The sequence below is a fragment of the Nerophis ophidion genome, linkage group LG16, assembly GCF_033978795.1.
Source record: "Nerophis ophidion isolate RoL-2023_Sa linkage group LG16, RoL_Noph_v1.0, whole genome shotgun sequence".
Lineage (NCBI taxonomy): Eukaryota > Metazoa > Chordata > Actinopteri > Syngnathiformes > Syngnathidae > Nerophis > Nerophis ophidion.
Genome location: NC_084626.1, coordinates 9,862,739 through 9,871,830, shown reverse-complemented (window position 1 = coordinate 9,871,830; position 9,092 = coordinate 9,862,739). Strand labels below are relative to the sequence as shown.

Here is a 9,092-nt window from a genome sequence, read left to right as displayed (position 1 = left end):
CTTGATGTGGAGGAGCAGCGGCTTTACTCTGAACTCCTCCCGGACGGCAGAGCTTCTCACCCTATCTCTAAGGGAGAGCCCCGCAACCCTGTGGTGGAAACTCCTTTAGGCAGCTTGTACCCGTGATCTTATCCTTTCGGTCATGACCCAAAACTCATGACCATAAGTGAGGATGGGAATGTAGATTGACCAATAAATTGAGAGCTTTGCCTTTCGGCTCAGCTCCTTCTTCACCACAACGGATCGATACAGCGTCCGCATTACTGAGGACGCCGCACTGCCTGCCTATCTCACGATCCACTCTTCCCTCACTCGTGAACAAGACCCCAAAGTAGTTGAACTCCTCCACTTGGGGCAAGGTCTCCTCCCCAACCTGCAGATGGCACTCCACCCTCTTCCGGGCACTTGTCAATTTGTTATGTTCCATTTTTACATTTGGACATGAAAACAATTTATTGCTTGAAGCTCAGAGTCCTTGTGGTTGGAATGTCTGCCCTGATACTGGAAGGTTGTGAGTTCACTTCAAACCCCGGCCGAGTCATACCAAAGACTACAAAAATGGGACCCATTACCTCCCTGCTTGGCACTCAGCATCAAGGGTTGGAATTGGGGGTTAAATCACCAAATTATTCCCGAGTGCGGCCACCGCTACTGCTCACTGCTCCCCTCACCTCCCAGAGGATGAACAAGGGGATGGGTCAAATGCAGAGGACAAATTTCCCCACACCTAGTGTGTGTGTGACGATCATTGGGACTTTGACTTTTTTGGCATTTTGTAAATTTCATGCAATAATTTTTCATAAGGAATATTATTGCTAGAAGAATATGACATGTTACCATATCCAGTGTTTACCCCAGAATATTTGTTAGTTAAGGTGGTGACTCTCGCCCGGAGGTGGGGCTCGATGGCGAGCGGCTGGTGTCCCCACTGTCCCCATGGGGCCCGGCCGGGCACGGCCCGAAGAGGCAACGTGGGTCATCCCTCCAATGGGCTCACCACTCATAGGAGGGGCCATAGAGGTCGGGTGCATTGTGAGCTTGGCGGCAGCCGAAGGCAGGGCACTTGGCGGTCCGATCCTCGGCTACAGAAGCTGGCTCTAGGTACGTGGAACGTCACCTCACTGGGGGGAAGGAGCCTGAGCTAGTGCGCGAGGTAGAGAAGTGCTGGCTGGATATAGTCGGACTCACCTGGACGCACAGCAAGGGCTCTGGAACCAGTTTTCTCGAGAGGGACTGGACTCTCGTCCACTCTGGCGTTGCCGGGAGTGAGAGGCGACGGGCTAGGGTGGCAATTCTCGTTGCCCCCCGGCTCAAAGCCTGCACGTTGGAGTTCAACCCAGTGGACGAGAGGGTAGCTTCCCTCCGCCTTCGGGTAGGGGGACGAGCCTGACTGTTGTTTGTGCTTACCCACCAAACGGCAGTTCAGAGTACCCATCCTTTTAGGGTACACTCGAGGGAGTACTGGAAAGTGATCCCCCGGGTGATTCCCTTGTCCTACTGGGGGACTTCAACGCTCATGTTGGCAACGACAGTGAAACCTGGAGAGGCGTGATTGGGAAGAATGGCCGCCCGGATCTAAACCTGAGTGGTGTTTTGTTATTGGACTTTTGTGCTCGTCACGGATTGTCCATAACAAACACCATGTTCAAACATAAGGGTGTCCATATGTGCACTTGGCACCAGGACACCCTAGGCCGCAGTTCCATGATCGACTTTGTAGTTGTGTCATCGGATTTGCGGCCTCATGTTTTGGACACTCGGGTGAAGAGAGGGGTGGAGCTATCTACCGATCACCACCTGGTGGTGAGTTGGCTGCGATGGTGGGGGAGGATGCCGGACAGACCTGGCAGGCCATGGCAGGCATTGTGAGGGTCTGCTGGGAACGTCTGGCAGAGTCTCCTGTCAGAGAGAGTTTCAATTCCCACCTCTGGAAGAACTTTGAACATGTCACGAGGGAAGTGCGGGACATTGAGTCCGAGTGGACCATGTTCCGAACCTCTATTGTCGAGGCGGCTGATTGGAGCTGTGGCCGCAAGGTTGTTGGTGCCTGTCGTGGCGGTAATCCCAGAACCCGTTGGTGGACACCAGCAGTGAGGGATGCCGTCAAGCTGAAGAAGGAGTCCTATCGGGTTCTTTTGGCTCATAGGACTCCGGAGGCAGTGGACGGGTATCGACGGGCCAAGCGGTGTGCAGCTTTAGCGGTCGCGCAGGCAAAAACTCGGACATGGGAAGAGTCCGGGGAAGCCATGGAAAACGACTCCCGGACAGCTTCGAAGCGATTCTGGACCACCATACGCCGCCTCAGGAAGGGGAAGCAGTGCACTATCAACACCGTGTATGGTGCGGATGGTGTTCTGCTGACTTCGACTGCGGATGTTGTGGATCGGTGGAGGGAATACTTCGAAGACCTCCTAAATCCCACCAACACGTCTTCTTTTGAGGAAGCGGTGCCTGGGGAATTTGTGGTGGGCTCTCCTATTTCTGGGGCTGAGGTTGCTGAGGTAGTTAAAAAGCTCCTCGGCGGAAAGGCCCCGGGGGTAGATGAGACCCGCCCGGAGTTCCTTAAGGCTCTAGATGCTGTGGGGCTGTCTTAGTTGACAAGACTCTGCAGCATCGCGTGGACATCGGGGCCGGTACCTCTGGATTGGCAGACCGGGGTGGTGGTCCCTCTCTTTAAGAAGGGGGACCGGAGGGTGTGTTCCAACTATCGTGGGATCACACTCCTCAGCCTTCCCGGTAAGGTTTATTCAGGTGTACTGGAGAGGAGGCTACGCCGGATAGTCGAACCTCGGATTGAGGAGGAACAGTGTGGTTTTCGTCCTGGTTGTGGAACTGTGGACCAGCTCTATACTCTCGGCAGGGTTCTTGAGGGTTCATGGGAGTTTGCCCAACCAGTCTACATGTGCTTTGTGGACTTGGAGATGGCATTCGACCGTGTCCCTCGGGAAGTCCTGTGGGGAGTGCTCAGAGAGTATGGGTAACGGACTGTCTTATTGTGGAGGTCCGCTCCTTGTATGATCAGTGTCAGAGCTTGGTCCGCATTGCTGGCAGTAAGTCGGACACATTTCCAGTGAGGGTTGGACTCCACCAACGCTGTCCTTTGTCACTGATTCTGTTCATAACTTTTATGGACAGAATTTCTAGGCGCAGTCAAGGCATTGAGGGGTTCCGGTTTGGTGGCCGCGTGATTAGGTCTCTGCTTTTTGCAGATGATGTGGTCCTGATGGCTTCATTTGGCCGGGATCTTCAGCTCTCACTGGATCGGTTCGCAGCCGAGTGTGAAGCGACCGGAATGAGAATCAGCACCTCCAAGTCCGAGTCCATGGTTCTCGCCCGGAAAAGGGTGGAGTGCCATCTCCGGGTTGGGGAGGAGACCCTGCCTCAAGTGGAGGAGTTCAAGTACCTAGGAGTCTTGTTCACGAGTGTGGGAAGAGTGGATCGTGAGATCGACAGGCGGATCGGTCTTCAGTAATGCGGACGTTGTATCGATCCGTTGTGGTGAAGAAGGAGCTGAGCCGGAAGGCGAAGCTCTCAATTTACCGCTCGATCTACGTTCCCATCCTCACCTATGGTCATGAGCTTTGGGTCATGACTGAAAGGATAACATCACGGGTACAAGCGGCCGAAATGAGTTTCCTGCGTCGGGTGACGGGGCTCTCCCTTAGAGATAGGGTGAGAAGCTCTGCCATCTGGGGGGAACTCAAAGTAAAGCCGCTGCTCCTCCACATCGAGAGGAGCCAGATGAGGTGTTTCGGGCATCTGGTCAGGATGCCACTCGAACGCCTCCCTAGGGAGGTGTTTAGGGCACGTCCAAATAGTAGGAGGCCACGGGGAAGACCCAGGACACGTTGGGAAGACTATGTCTCCCGGCTGGCCTGGGAACGCCTTGGGATCCCCCGGGAAGAGCTAGACGAAGTGGCTGGGGAGGGGGAAGTCTGGGTTTCCCTGCTTAGGCTGCTGCCCTCGCGACCCATCCTAGGATAGGCGGAAGATGATGGATGGATGGATGGATGGTGGTGACTCTCCAGGGGAAGGTGACCGGGGAAAGGGGTGGGTGGGTGTAAGGATCGGTGTAACTCGGCCTGTCGCCATCACGTCTGCACCTCGTCGCTGCCACCGCAGCCTGGGGGACAATAGACTACAGACTGCGGTAAAGTAGGCCGGTTTCGTCGCGTGAAGAGGCCTACAACTTTTGGCTGTGTTTTCCGCTCCATTTGCTGAATTGCAAGATACGATATATATCACTATTTTTTCCGTAAAGTAAAAACAAAACAGTTCTAGTTACCTGAGATACTAAAATAATGACTTACAAGGTAAAATTTATGATTTACAGAAATTAAGCGTTTGCAATAAGCGTTTGAAAAAAAAAAAGTGGGGCTACATGCTGACATATGCTCAACTCCATCCATCCATCAATCCATATTCTACTGCTTGTCCCTTTTGGGGTCTCTCCTTAATTTATTTCAGCATTTGGGAAGCCTGTAGTGGATTTTTATTATGTAAATGTTATATATTTATCAACATGTGATAGCAGGGACCCTGCCATTCAAAACTAGGCTGCTACATTACTAATGATTAATGTAACTATAGCTGAGAAAATAGTATAATAGCAATAGGAGAGACTATTCATCCCTGAACACCATGGAGTTCATGTAGGCGTTATGATGCTGTTACATTATTGTATAAACTATCAGAAACAGAAACTCTTCATTTAACATAAGGTTGTTTTTTTGCTGCTTCACCACAGCTCAATCAACCCAGAAAAAGGTCAAGTGAAATAACTTAGTTTTTAACTGTAAGTCAATAATGCTTGTCTTTCTCTCAGACACAGGGCTTTGCTGTTCGTCACACACGCACACATGCAAACACGGCACAGTGAGTTAACGTTACGCTAATAGCTAATTAGCCTTCACCTCAAGGACTGCGAGCGAGCTGGGAGAGTCCGCTGCCTTACCTGCTAAAAACACATTTCTGCTCACTCCATGTTACATGCGCTCTGAATACGCACTGCTAATTGGCTGTTACCGCTCTGCGTGTAACCAATCAGATGTTTCTGTGGGTAGGACAATGCTGTGTGCTGTACAGTCATACTGACAGAGACAGACAAATAACTAAGCAGAGCAGCTGGTTAAAGGCCTACTGAAATGAGATGTTCTTATTAAATGGGGATAGCAGGTCCATTCTATGTGTCATACTTGATCATTTCGCGATATTGCCATATTTTTGCTGAAAGGATTTAGTAGAGAACATCGACAATAAAGTTTGCAACTTTTGGTCGCTGATAAAAAAGCCTTGCCTGTACCGTAAGTTGCAGACGATGACGTCACTTGTGTGAGGGCTCCTCGCATCCGCACATTGTTTATAATGGGAGCCTCCAACAAAAAGAGCTATTCGGACCGAGAAAGCGACAATTTCCCCATTAATTTGAGAGAGGATGAAAGATTCGTGGCTGAGGATATTGATAGCGAAGGACTAGATAAAAAAAGATAAATAAATAAAGTAAAAAAAAAAGGCGATGCATTGTGAGCGATTCAGATGTTTTTACACACATTTACTAGAATAATTCTGGAAGATCCCTTATCTGCTTATTGTTTTAATAGTGTTTTAGTGAGATTTTAAAGATTGTAAAGACATAACTCGAGGTCGGATGGCTGCGGTAAGCACGCAGTGTCTCAGAGAGAAGCAGAGGAGCGAAGCTCAGAGCTGCCTTTTTTGACATGACAGCTGCTGCAGGACGACGAATAATCCATTTGAGTGTGATGTAAGCTTGGTCCTTAAATCCTACTGAATTGCTCTTAATCTTGTTTCCTTTATGCGATTTCAAATTACCGGTATTGAAATCAGCCTTCTCCATTTTGAAACTGATGACAGGGGAAGTGTCACTCTTGACGTCACGAGTTTGACCAGGAGACCGCACTCCTTCAACATTTGTAGAAAACTCCTGTGGATGTACTACCAGTCTGTGGTTGCCAGTGTTCTGTTCTACATGGTAGTGTGCTGGGGGGGCAGTACATCTAAGAAGGACAGCTCCAGACTTGAGAAACTGATCAGGCGGGCCGGTTCTACAATCGGAATGAAACTGGACTCACTGGTGACGGTGGCAGAGAAGAGGACTGTGGACAAACTAGTGAGCATCCTGGATGATGCCAGTCACCCTCTGCATAGCCTTATCAGTAGCCAGAGGAGCCTGTTCAGTGCTAGACTGCTTCATCCCAAGTGCAGGACTAATAGACTCAAAAACTCCTTTGTCCCACACGCCTTTAGACTGTACAACTCCTCTCTGGGACGGGGTACGGGGGGTATTAGGATGACAGGGGATGCAAAACATTAACAGTGCAATACGTTTTCATAACATGGTCACTACTGCCTACTTTGTCTTGTTATATTCTTATTTTACTGTTATATTGTTATTCCCATTGTTTTTATTCTTTTTGTAATATTTCTCTATTTTGTTTCCTTTTAAACCCCCATTATTTACTTTTCACTTTTTTTTTTTTAATTGATCTCAACTCTGTACACTGCTGCTGGAATTTTAATTTTCCTGAAGGAACTCTCCTGAAGGAATCAATAAAGTACTATCTATCTATCAATCTATCTAATACTAAGCATGGGGCTAATTATTTTGCAAAGTGAGTTTGACTTCAAGGCAGGCGCATACTATATGCCCTGCAGCAATTCAAGGAAATACGGTATATATGAAATATATATGAAATGCTCGAGTTGGTGAATTATACTCCCCCACTCTTAACCACGCCACCGCCCCAACCATGCCCCAACTGCGCCTCCACCCCACCACCGACCAAGCCCCCACCCTCACCCCCCACCTCCCGAAATCGGAGGTCTCAAAGTTGGCAAGTATGAGGTAAGATCACTTGCCATCCAGCCATTTTTCTATCGCTTGTCCCTCTCGGAAGTGAAAGGAGCCTATCTCAGCTGCAATCGGGCAGAAGGCGAGGTGAACCCTGGACAAGTCGCCACCTGATCGCAGTGCACTTAGCAAACGGGCACTAGACAGGGGCGTAACTTTTTCACCATGGTGTGCCATGTGCGCATGCGCAGTGTTGTGACCGCGCAGTTCCTTTCTGCTCCGGACGTTTGAAAGCTGGCACGGCGAGAGGAGCTCCAGCCTGCTTGTGCCTTTACTTCTCTATCTTCTGTCTGACGCGCACGGTAAGACTCTCCCCGCGCATCTATAGTCACCGGAACGTCTGAAACATAAACCAGTTCGATAATGAGCTCTTCTGTGTTTTTGTACGTGTAACTTTATCGCTGCATAAGCAAGTTCGCGCTAACGCTAGCTAGCTCGACTTCAAGCTAAAAAGGTCTTCTTACAGGCACCGACGTTCCATGCCGATTAAGTCGCGATCGTCTCCCGGCACAATTCAACATTCACAGAGAAGACTAGTCACGGGTTAAGCCTGGCAAACGCAGACGTCAAAGTAATCTGGAGTCGGTGGGGCCAGCTGAGAGGTTCCAACAGTGTAGCATGTGATGCTAATTTAGCTGCTAGCAAGCTAACATCAAGGAATGGCTGATTAGTGTCAGGACTCATTAAGGGAGTGCAACGTTTTCTTTAAGTTGGTGTATTATAGCACACCGAATTGGTGACATTGAAATGATTTAGCCATGTGCTCATGGCGATGCTAAAATCTCCACGTAAATCGTTGCTCAATTTTAAATTGCATGTGTCAACTTTTGAACACATTCTTAGGTCCAGTAGGAACATCAGCAAGGCAATCAATCAATTTATTTATATAGCCCTAAATCATGAGTGTCTGTTGTAAGCATTTCACCAATCTCGCGCACTTTGCAAATTATACGTCATTTCCATTGTGCGCAAGCAATTTGCATATCGCAAAACGAGATTTAAGACGAGATTTTGTGGATGGTTTAGTCCGGGGCTGTCAAACTCAAATACAGAGTGGGCCAAAATTTAAAACTGGACAGAACCACTGGCCAAGGTTGAACAAATTAACCTTTTAATAGGGACCCAAACAAGTTTTGCATTGAATATTGAACAAGCAAGGCTTATATAACGTTATAGTGACATGTAAAATCGAGTTTTAAATAAAAATCATTAAAAAATATCAATGGCGTATCAAATACATTTTAAATAAAAATGTAATGCCTCTTTAATATTTGCAGCCCATTGAGGTAAATATCAAAATAAACTTTTTCCACAGGCTAATAATACATTTGCAAATAATAACAATTTAATCAAACATTCAAGCCTTGAAGTAGCAAGAGAAAGTGCATGAGTAAAACATTAATTATTGCTTGGGGGGGGGGGTATATTGTAGCGTCCCAGAAGAGTTAGTGCTGCAAGGGGTTCTGGGTATTTGTTCTGTTGTGTTTATGTTGTGTTACGGTGCAGATGTTCTCCCGAAATGTGTTTGTTATTCTTGTTTGGTGTGGGTTCACAGTGTGGTGTATATTTGTAAGATTGATAACGTTGTTTATACGGCCTCACTCAGTGTGACCTGTATGGCTGTTGAACAAGTATGCGTTGCATTCACCTGTGTGCGTGTGTGCGTGCGTGTGTGCGTGCGTGTGTGTGTGTGTGTGTGTGTGTGTGTGTGTGTCAAAGACGCATGTATTAAGTGACTGGATTGGCACGCTATTTCTATGTAGGAAAAGCGGATGTGACGACAGGTTGTAGAGGACGCTAAAGACAGTGCCTTTAATGCACGCCCCCAATATTGTCGTCCGGGTAGAAAAGGGAGAAATTCGGGAGAATGTTTACCCCGGGAGATTTTTGGGAGGGGCACTGAAATTTGGAAGTATGGGAAAATCGGGAGGGTTAGCAAGTATGAGTATTAGTGGAGAATGCGGTGTTACAGCGGCACCGCCGCTGTATAAAACCGGTGGGCCAGCTCTAATGTTAATTTCATACTGCCTCAAGGGCCAAATGAAATTACACGGGCCAGAGTTTGACACCCGTGGTTTAGTCAGTGACCCTACATTATTATATTTTATAAATAGTAAACCAAGTTGTGGTAGTAGTTTAGTCAGTAGTTTAGTCGTGGATGTACACTGTATAGTTGTTAGGGTTAGGGTTGGACTGATTTAAGGGCAATACTCAGTTATATTGT

The 9,092-nt window shown here is 48.1% G+C and overlaps 1 protein-coding gene across 2 annotated transcripts in view; it reads left to right on the top strand.

Annotated features, from left to right (window-relative positions):
- Nucleotides 1-7,013: 7,013 nt before the first annotated feature.
- Nucleotides 7,014-9,092, top strand: part of cse1l (CSE1 chromosome segregation 1-like (yeast)) — a 31,766-nt gene continuing 29,687 nt past the window's right edge. The window contains exon 1 of one of the 2 annotated variants that reach the window (XM_061922709.1): nt 7,014-7,170. The gene's annotated coding sequence lies outside the window, so the exon portion shown is untranslated. The remainder of the gene's footprint in view (nt 7,171-9,092) is intronic. The other variant, XM_061922710.1, reaches the window with a different exon arrangement.